The sequence below is a fragment of the Callospermophilus lateralis genome, unplaced genomic scaffold (genome assembly GCF_048772815.1).
Source record: "Callospermophilus lateralis isolate mCalLat2 unplaced genomic scaffold, mCalLat2.hap1 Scaffold_181, whole genome shotgun sequence".
Lineage (NCBI taxonomy): Eukaryota > Metazoa > Chordata > Mammalia > Rodentia > Sciuridae > Callospermophilus > Callospermophilus lateralis.
The window spans coordinates 480,682-492,711 of NW_027512846.1; positions in this window are offsets into that span (position 1 = coordinate 480,682).

Sequence of the window (12,030 nt, forward strand, 5' to 3'; positions counted from 1 at the left end):
CCATCCTTTCTAAATAAAGTTTCATATCTATGGGGTATCTGTGTCACACACACACACACACACACACACACACACACACACACACACAAAGTGATTTTAAGTCTTTCAAAGATAGTCAATATGTAATTATAAAACATTCAATAGTTACTATAAGAAAAAGTAAGTTTTATTGTGAATGTGTTGGTATTGCTCATAGTATCAACTGCTTAAGAAGTTATGACAAAACCAATCCCCCAAAAACAAATGCTGAATGTTTTCTTTAATACAAAGAGACTGATTCATAGTGGTGTAGGGAGGGACATGAGAGGGATAGACAAACTTTAGATAGGGTAGCAGGGTAGGGGAGAAGAGAGGTGGCAGAGGGTTTGCAATTATGGTGGAATCTGATGAAAACCATTCTCTAAAGTACATTTATGAAGACACAAATTGATGTGAATATATTTTGTATACAGCAAGAAACATAAAGCATGTGCCCTACATGTGTAATAAAAATTATAATGCATTCCACTGCCTCATATAAATAATAACAACAATAATAATAATAATAAAAGAAATTTCACAGAGATGATTAACAACTTATTGAGACTCTGTCTCATATAATATTAAGACTAGAGTCTAGTTTTAAATGGAAAGGCACCCTTGATTTCAGTCATAAGAAGCACACAGCAATGGGAAACTTATTTCTGTTCAAAGTTGCACAAAACAAAATGTTAAACAAATTAATAAATTGGGCATTAAAATAATCAATAAATGAAGTTATACCATTAAATGGTACAAAGTAACAGGTAAGATAAATTGCCTGATGCATGAATAAATACATTCAGGAAGAAAAAGACAAGGACATCATGAGAAGAACAGTCAAATAACTTGAATATTCTCTTTATACAGGTGATATCTAAGGGTTCAGTACTCATAAAAAATAAAATATAACCAAATACATAAAATTAAACAGTATTCATGAAGATGTGGAGGGAAAAGTTCTCATGAACTACAGATTAATTATAAGTGGCTATCTTTTTGTAAAAAAATGTGTGCCTATTGAAGGACATGACACTTCCCCACCAGTAACATTAACTTATAAATATGACTGCTCTTAAAAACCATAATAATATATAAAATAAGAGCTGCATGGTCCATACAGTTGAAATCTGTAAGGTGAAAGAAAATATAATGTGCACATAAGAAACGTAAAAATAAAAAAGTGTGAGTAAAGTGGTTTCTACTGTCAAGACACATTTTTTGCCACACTACATTCAGCCTAACAAACAGTAAAAAACACCACATCAGTATTATATAAAGGTAACATTTTGATACTACTTCATACATTGCATATACATTTTAAAGGGAAATATGCAGAGTTTACTGGTAAATAAAACTTGAATTGGGACATTAAAAAAACCAATTACACACATGTGTTAAGATACTACACATCACTACAAAGAAAACAATTTTCCTTGAATGAAATCTGTAACATTTTCATCAATATTTTAGCATGTAGGACTGGGGTTATGGTAGAGTGCTTACCTAGCACATGTGAGGCACTGGGTTCAATCATCAGCATCACCTAAAAGTAAATAGATAAAATAAAGTTATTATGATTACAACTAAGAAAAAAAAAACATTAACAAAGAAATTTCAGCATGCTTCTCTATTAAAAGAAAGAGACTGAAAAAAAATTACATGGAATGAAAAGTATTTATGAAATACCTCCAAAACCTATGCTTCAGAGAATCAAATGAACTATTAGTATCATTAAGAGAAACTGATGTATATAATGAATGTATAATACAATACTGAAATCCAAGGAGTCATAGTATGAACCAAACACAAAGATGAATCCATATACATGTAATTTCTTTTATTTTTAAGATAAATAAAATGGTCTAAGCCTATCCGTATCAAAAATAAGGCTAAAAGTAAATGGATAATACAATACAATCTAAAGTTAGATAGGTCACATTTTCCTGAGCGTTTGTTTGCAGAATCTGTAAGGTACTGGGTTCAAAATCATCACAAAGAGCAGATATTAAGGAGAGATCAAGTTAGAAGTTGTTTTAGTTGCCTTTTTCAACAATGTGACTAACAAATTGACCAGAGAAATTGTAGAGGAATAAACGTTTATTTACAGGCTTCGGGTTTCAAAAGTCTTAGCCTATAGAATACTGCTCCATTTCTCAGGGCTCAAGGTGAGGCAGAACATTATGGCAAAAGGGTGTGGTAGAGGGAATCAACTGACATAGTGATAACAGTAAAGAGACAGATTCATTTTGGGGAGAATATACAAATTTAGATTCCAAAGCTCTATCCCCAATTCTCACTTTTTTCAGCCACACACTATCAATTCAGTTACCACATAGTTAATTCATTCAGGGATTAATTCACTGAGGACTTTAAAGCTATGACCCAATCATTTCTTCTCCAAACCTTCCTGCATTGTTTCACATATGAGCTTTTGGGGAACACGTCACAGCTGGACCATAACAGAAATATAGCAAAATAGAAGGCTTTTAACCCACCCTTTCTTTACTAATATATTAATACACATTTACTCATGTTATGTGTGTTACTTTCACAAAGTCATAAATGAGTTATGAGATTTACATACATTGGACAAGTGAAAGAATATCTACAATCAAATGAGTAGAAAAAGCTAGGGTACACATGGGCATTTGAGTTGTTTACTGAAGTGCCACATATTTGAGAAATATCCCTACAAGTTTGAAGGCACCTTAAGTGAGGGGAGATTGAGATAATATATAAACTGACTTTAAAATTTTCTGTAATTTTTATCTTAACTTATCCACTGGTTAAAGAAGGAGTGAAATGTAAGTGTGAAAATTACAAAGTGGTTTTCTTCTATGACCAAGTTTGTCTTTTGATTTGTTTCACAACCTGAAGTCAGGGCAGAAAAATTACATCTCAAAGGTGTCAGTTAGTCCCAAAAAGAGATTTACCAGTGGTTTTACTAACTTCTCTTGTTGGAAGAATTACTTCACTCTTGATTCAATAAAGGGTACAAAAGGGGAAAATTAATCAATCTACTGATAGACTCAGTAAGATTTGAGCACTTTCTGAGACCTGACCTACCCTTGTTTACACCACTAATAATTCCAGGCCTAAGAGTAGGTTTTCAGAATAAGTTTCTCCATGCACTGAATGTCTAACATTAGCAACTTCTGTTCAAGGGAGTGTATCTTAAACTTTCAATTGCTAAAAGCAATAGAGACGAGCATGGGCAAATCTTGATATATTTCAAGCCATTGGATTTGCATTGTTTGTAACACTTCCAAAGACAAAAATTTTCAGCAGTAGTGTTAACAAAGTTTACAAATCGCAGATTCTTGTTTTATTTCATCACAGAAAATATTTACAGGACACTCTTCCTCTGGCTACTTGAAATCCAGGGATATAACACACTTGCATCAGTAATTTAAAGTATCAGTAAAATAAAAAAATATCCTGCACTTTGTGCAGTGTTGTCAGAATGCCTATGCTTAAAATCTCAAAGACTGAGGATAGAGTTCTGGCTTAGTTGTAGAGTGCTTGCACAGCACATCAGCGGCACTATATTTAAGAATCAGTACCACATAAAAATGAATAAATAAAATAAAAGTAATTTGTCTATCTATGACTAACAAAACGTAAATAAAATATTAAGAACTAAAATATAAAAATTTGAAAGATAATAGGTACTCCAGAGCATGCAAGCATCATATAAAAAGACTCAGTTGAAAAAAATATTGGTGAGAATATCAATTGAATAAAGCTATTTTTGAAAATGGTATTAAGGTTCTTCAGAAAGTTAAAATAAAAAAAGGCTTATGTTCCACTAGATGTTATTCTGGGTATGAATCTAAAAAAATACTGGAGTTATTACATCATAGAACCACTGCATGTCTATTTTCATTATAGTATTATTTACAGAACCTGGTAAAAAAAACTGAAGTACTTTTTTTAGATAAATGGTAGGTTGGTAATGGTGCCACATGCCTGTATTTTTAGTAGCTTGGGAGGGTGAGGCAGGAAAATTATGAACTTAGAGCGAGTCTTAGTAACTTCTTCAAGAGACACTAACAAAATCAGTGAGACCTTGTCTCTAAATAAAATATAAATATAGGGCTGGTGATGTAGCTCAATGGTACACTAGCTCTGGATTCAACACACAATACCATAATCAAACAAACAAATAAAGAAAGAAATGAATAGGACCAACATACTGACCCCATTCTTTTTTTTCTATGAAGCAATTTACTTGCATCCTTTCTGGCTTAGCTGGACAGGATATGTCGCATTCCTTAACAAACTGTTATCTGCAGGAGAAATGCAGTTTCAAAATAATGTTTATAAGAGCATCCTATGTTACTCTAAACAGGAGAATTTTGTGCCTGTGCTAAAGTCCAGATTCTGAAAATCAGAGAAACAAGGGTAATTCTTAATAACCAAAAAATCTGCAACAATTTTGCTTATGAGTTAATTTAGAAATGGTGAGCATGAATCTAATTAACCTAAAGTTGTCATAGCAGTGAATACTTGAGAGTTTTATGTTATTCGAACTATCAGTACAAAATCAAGAACTGTACCTGGGAAGGACCCTTTGGAATCTCTGTTTAGATCTCCAAGAAAACTGGAATGCAAGAGAGCCTGCAAGAGAGACATGTTCTCTTTTCAGACAAAAAATTCTCTCTCTTTAGAGTGTCATCTTTTTCCTCTTTCACATCACTTCTAATAAACTAATTGATTGCTACTCTGACCGATAAGTTTGAGAACTTTATGTCTTCATTGAAAAAAAAAAAATCTGCATTTTAAGGGGCATGGTCTTCACAGTACCTAGTTTCCCAGAGGGTCCCAGCCCTGTATAACTAAAAGATCATTGACATTTGAAGGGCTCTCAGAGACTTTCTTGAGTGCCTTAACTTCATACTTTATACTGCTATCTAGAAGAAAAAATAAGAACGATATTCACTAGAAACTTCAACAGACTTTAGGTATGATATGTCTTCACAATTTTATCAGGCAGTTATGAAACCCCCATTTAACACAATATGGGATGTTAGAATGAGGATGCATCACACAGGAACGTAATAAAAGAAAAAATTTAAATCAGACATTTTGATAAAGTGAATGTGCCTGGGAAGACACAGGGAGGAGACAGACATTGTTTTTATTTTTTAAATTTTCAAGTTACTTGTCTTCTTTTCTCTCATGTAAAATGCTCACAAAGAGAAAACAAAATCTTTAAACTGCAATGAAGTTCTTTTCAAAGAAATTAGAAATACTGCATTCATTTGGAATGTTGAATAGAAAAAATAAAATAGTTGACAATGCAGAGAGGGAATGCTGGCATTAAATATGTGAACAGAACCGAGTGCAGTGGTGCACACTGAAATCAATCCCAGTATTTTGTCAGGCTGAAGCAGGAGGATCATGAGTTCAATTCCAGCTTCAGTGAACATCAGGTGCTAAGAAACTTAGTGAGACTCTTTCTTTAAATAAAATATAAAATAGGGATGGGGATTTGGCTCAGGGTTCAAATGTGCCGATAAGTTATACAATGACTTAATATCCAGTGATACATAACTATTCCAATACTATAGACTGGGTGCCAAGATTCAATCACAAGGTTCACAGAAGTCATATGAAGTCATATGGTGACTTAAGATAGTGTGTGTGGTGAAGTGTTCCTGAACCCACTGACACAGTCACACTCCGGGTTGCTGGGGCAGAGCAGAACCATATGGAATCTGGAACCATAAGGAATGTTAAGTGCTTTGTTTATGATACTCATGATATAAATAAAAGGGTATACATCAATCAATAATAAAAGTATGTGTTACTTGAGATTGCAGGAAAACTCCCAGAATGAGACTAAGGGTACAATTAAGACATGCCCTGAGATGTGTTTCAATATCTCTGAGGACACAAAATAGTTTTATTTCTCAAGAAGTTTATGGGGAAAAGATTTCAAATCAAGTTTCCTGAGAAAAAATTAACAATTTACTCTAAGCCCCCAATCCTAAAGTCACACTTTTGTGACATATATTCCTCCAACTAACATACTCTCTTACTTTACACAGGAATTCATGATGAAAATAGGAAACAAGGGCTGGAGATGTGGTTCAAGTGGTAGCGCGCTCACCTGGCATGCGTGCGGCCTGGGTTCGGTTCACAGCACCACATACAAATAAAGATGTTGTGTCCACTGAAAACTAAAAAATAAATGAAAAAAAAGAAAATAGGAAAAAAATAGTTAATAAAAATGACAAATGGTTTGAGGTGCAGAGCCTGCCTTTTAATTAAAGATCACAAAGACATGAGGATTGGTATACTTTGAACATTGATCAAAGAAACTCTTTTAAGAAAGTGGTTAAATAGGTCATATGAACAAAGGAAATTTGTTGGAAATTAAAAACAAAATAATGTAAAATTAATATAGATATATTTTTGAGACAGTTCAGAGTAGTAGGCTTCTAAAAAATAGGCTTTCACTGTTTTAGTGTTATTTATTGGAACTTTAAGATTAAGAAAGCTTACCAATAATTAGAAGTATATTTTAAATTTAAAGGTCAATGGAGTAATTATAGGTATGATTTAAAGTTAAAAGATAATAATAGGTCAAGAGACAGGTAGTCAAGTTTTGTATTCGAGCCCCTAGAGACTGAGGTGAAAATGTAAAAGACTAATCATGATTGGCAAAGTTACAGGAAAAATTTTATATAATGTGCTTAATATCTTTGATAATTAACATATGTTTGACAAGATTGTAACTCTTGAAAGTTATGTAAACCAAAGAAGTTTTGATGCCATACATTAACTACCAAAAGGAAAAAAACCTGTAAAACAAACAGACAAAAAAATAATAAAGGCCCTCTACGGGCAGCAGATCCTTCTGAAGGCTGCTCATAACTTGAAACCATCATCCTGTCTCCTTTTATTTCATGGACGCTACTTATCCTTCAGCACCAGACACCACTCGTCCCTCAGGATCCCTTGATATTTACTGGGGCTTGACATTGGCAATAGTGATTTACTTTTTCTTCATTTAAATCTAAAGTTGACTCTGTTGATGGGATGTATTAAGTTATGAAAATAATATATATACACACAGAGACATAAATGCCTGTGATTTGTGCTAATATTCTCATAGTACCCTATACCAAAAGAAAAAAAAGACAAAATCCTATGATTAGTCTCCAATCATAATTATTATTTAGTTACTTATACTCTAGGGTCTGGGATACTGACAGATCTAGAGACCTGGCCAATTCCACCTCTTTTTCTTTATTAATGTTAATACTAGAAACTTTAGCATTTTACTGTGTCTCCTAATTTATAAAGGAGTGGGGATATTACTGCCTCAGGGAATTAATAATGAGTTGAAATCTCAAGCTGTTTATTCAGAAGACCAGAGAACATGAATATTAAAGAAAATTTAAAGTAATTGTAATATTTCTTTTTTATAAAAATATACACATATGTATTCATGAATTGATTTATCCTTATGTACATGACAAATGCACTTCTCTCAGTGCTGGATCCATGTATTTGGAGGAAACTCTGCCATGAAATAATTTGGTCCTGAGCACTTAGTGCAATTCACAGCAAATTAAAAAAAATAAAGCCATCACAGGAGAATATGAGACCCTGTCCCAACACTCTATCTCTGTGTCTATCCATCCATGAATGCATTCATCTGTTGTCATGGGGCTCTGTAGTGAGTACCTCTTGATCTGATCCCCATTGTTTTTTTTTCCTACTGGGAATTAAACTCAGGGGCACATGACCACTGAGCCACATCCGCAGCCCTATTTGTATTATATTTAGAGACAGTGTCTCCCTGAGTTTTTTAATGCTTTATTATTGCTTAGGCTGGCTTTGAATTCACAATCCTCCTTCCCCAGCCTGTCAAGCTGCTGGGATTACAGTCATGCACCACAGCACATGGTTGATCCCCAGTCCTTTATCAACAAAAAGAGCAACCAAGAACCAGTCTTTGTGACTTTGTTTCTGGTCTGAATGCATTTTACTGTCACTCAAACAGTAAACCTACTAGCCTCAGTTTGGGGGAAGTGCCTGAAGCCCTTTCCAATCTCTCTCTTAGGTGAGAACGGTCCAATCAACACAGAGCCAGTGATGATGGGTGGGCTTTCACATTCTCCTGTCCTTGTGTTTCTGGAGCCTGCCATTCTTTGAATCCATTTCTATGTTTTCTGTTGTAGATATGGAGCTCCAGGCTTCTGTGCTACACAGGAGCTGAAAAAAACTACAGCAGAGACACTAAGCATACTGAAAGCCAGGAAATGGCAAGTGTGTGTTCTTATTTTGAGACTGGGTAGGGAGGCTGTTTGAAGCCACTGAGACTGGCAATGTCAGGAACTAAAATTTGTGGCCAGGAACTCATCATAATTGTTTTCAGTGTCTGGTGGTGTTAGACCAGGACACAAAAAAAGACCACTGACCCCAATTAAAATCAAATTAAATCAAGCTTATTATTTCAACCAGTCAGGCTCCCTCTCCCACCCAAAACTGCAGGAACAAGACAGACCCGAAACTTTCCTGCATCCCAGCATTATAGCCCAGAAAGTTACAAAAAGGGAGGTTACAGATAACAAAACTCTGAGGAGCATAACACTAATGGTAGTTTACATTATTGCTGACCCCAACATCAGAATTTAGGAAGGTCATTAGAGCCTCAGAGGAGGTCATTATCTGGCCAGGGAAGGCCAGGATTTGTGAGGCATCAATAAAGTTTCAGAGAGGGCTGCAATCTGGTCAGAGAGCCAGGCATGGGTGAGTTCAAGGCACAGGCAGGCATTCCAAGCAGGTTCAGAATTTGCAGTACTTTATTGTAAAGCTGAAATTATCTTTTCATGGCTTTGTGGCAAGATGGCTCCCAATTTTAAGAAAAAATCAGGTTGGGTCTATCACTCCCCCCCCCCTTTTTATGTATTCCTTTCAAATATTTGATAGGGTAGGGGAAGAGCACTGAGAGAATTTAAATTCTTCAGGTAACAGTCTCCAACATTTTTTGAACTCACCCAATACTGGTCTCCCTGATTTGATCAGACTTAATTAATTACTTATATTGACAGTCTATTTATTTTTGGCTCCATTGTTGTAAGAACGGGGCATCACTTGTTTTGGCTTCTTCTGAGCTGAGAGAGGGTGATGTGAGGAGGCACGCCATGAGGGACATGAGTTTCCTTTTAGAAGTCAGTTCGGTTTGAAGACTGGTTGGGGAAGAACAGGTTGTAAAGTATCTGGGGATGGGTGCTTCTATGAGAGAAAAAAAGACCATGAGTACTGAATAAATGTTGCAGCAACTGGAGCATGTCACTGTACAGAAATTCCCTCACAAGGCTTCAACATTTTAAAACTTAATTTTAAACATCCAACCAATAAATCTTAACACCCTTATATTAAGAGTACTGGGCTTTAATGTGTATAACTTTACAATTATTTATCTATTTTATTAAATGGGATCTGTATTATCCTATCTGTCTTTTAGGTGACGGCTTATTATCTTAAATTAATCCATGTTGTGTTCTTAATGCAAAATTTCTGTAAAATACTAACAGGGAATCTTTAGACCACTTATAAGGAAATTACAAAATAAAATTAACAAGAGTGAAAATATTTAGTTCATTTAATAGCTACCCTGAATTTTGGCTGAGGTATACATTATATCCCCTGTTTGAGATCCTAGTAGTCTTGACAGATAAAAAAAAAACTTTTGAACATAACTTTAAAGGGACTAAAATCTGGCCTACTGCTTTTGTAGTCATTCTCACATATAGTAAGATGGAACACAGAAACCTTAACTCAGGTAAGGCCCAGCTCTTTATAAATCGTAAGTGTTCCAGTTCTAAAGCTGATATTTGCTTTTTAAATATCAATTTACAAAGTTTACATAAATTGTTTGAGGTCACATGAACATTAGCTAACATCATATGATATCACATTTAAAACATGAATTAAAGAAAGGCTTAAAGAAAGGTTAAAAAAGTTTTTAAACTTTACATAGTTTAGGCTCTCATTAACTTAAAAATACATGTAAATTGTTCCCCAATGTAAAAAGTAACATAAAACTTTACATATCTTGTTGATAACAAGTAAATAAATCCCCAATATATTTTTTTTACCATACAACTTCAGAACACTAGCTTGATATATGCTCTTTTAACGTTTCTTCCTTACAGAGTTGTATACCTGGAAGATATGAGCACATTAATAGCATCACAATTACATTGATGTTTTTATATTAACCAAGTTTAGCTTTTAAAAAATGACAGTACGATGCTCTAAAATAACAATTTTTATTTAACCAGTTGTTTCATTTTTATGGTTGCTTGCTTTAGAAAATAAAAAAAACTTAATAAACACAATGTAATGGGTAAACTTATGTTTTAAGAAATTTTTGTCTCTTTAACACATGACTGATTGTAAAAACAAACTCATACAGACTATAGTAAATTAATCAGATATGTAAAAAAGTACTTATGAATGAGTAAATCCATATGAAATTTACTTTACTTATTTTACCAAAATATTAGACAATTGAGTTGAACCGTGCTAGCCATTTTTTGTTGTTGTTGAAGGAAAAATCCTAGAACCAAGGCATATTAGACATTTTATAGACATTAATATTTTATGAGTTTTTTGAACACCTAGAAAAACATGTAAGCTTAAATTTAAAGACATTTATTTTATCTGTTTATTCAATTTAAATTGAACCATTTAAATCACATGATTTAAATCTTTGGATCAACTTTTTAAACTTTGTTTTTATGAGCGCTTCTTATATATGTTAATTTGTATATCATATATATGATATATAGACATATGTATAAATATAGACATACAACACATAACACAAGTGTGCACACATAACAATAATAAAGGCCTTGTAGCTTTTCACAGGTGAAATCTCCATTGCAACGTTTCAAAAACTCCACAGTTGGTCAAAGATAGAACTGATCAGAAAAACATTAACCTATGTCTGTAGGATCAAAATCATGAGCTCAAAAAAATACAGAATCTAAGAAGAAAAAAAAAGAATCCTAGAAAAAATGACTGGCCAGTATTTAGTAAATACCATACAATTTACCTTTTTTTGTTAAGGCCTCAGATCAGTCTCATACTGAGCTTGCAGGCTTCTTTCATTTGCATTTCAACATAAGTCCTGGCTGAGGTCTGGAAGGAAAAACTGCTATTCTGAGCAGACACCTCAGGCCTAAGGCATTTTAACCATAAGTCATAATTTTCAGGTTCGGATGTTGAAAATAATGATACAAGTTTAAGATACAATTCACAAAATTTTATATCTTTACATCTTGTTTTGTCAACAGATTCCATACTATGATTTACTATCCTTTTCCAAATTAATGCACTGGTACACAGTGACATTTTCCCAGGCTATTCAATTCAAAATTGTTGAAAAAAACTGAATGATTGGAAGTAACTTGTCAACTTGGAAGTAGAGTTATTTAGTTTTCCATTCTAAGTATTTAAGTTCTCTGGCATAAATTATCTGAAATCATAAACTAAACAATTACCTAATCCCAACTGTTAACTGCAAGATTGTGCAATGCTTCAAAAACCCATTCAGATACCAGATTGTTACAATTAAACATCATCTTTTAGACACACATTCAGCAAAGATCATTCCCAAGAAACAATTTATGATGTTTTTTTTTTTTTTTCCTGCGAGAAAGTATACAAGTTGATGCTTTCTGTAGATGCCCCAGTAGACAGAGGCCACATTTTGGATATTCTTTGCACTATTACAGAATGCTGGTAATGCCTTCTTTTTCTGAGGGAAAAACCATTTTCTCTTTCTGTAATTTTTTTTTCTTTTTACATATGATTGATACCATGTCATGGTTACAAAAGAAAATATCAGTGTCCTACCCTTAATAAATCCATGGCTTGGTGAGAGTCCAATGCTGAAACCAACAGTTTCTTCCCAGTACAATGATCACCAAGGACACAATGCATTTTGGTAGTTTGTGTCTCCCCCAATAAATTGATCTT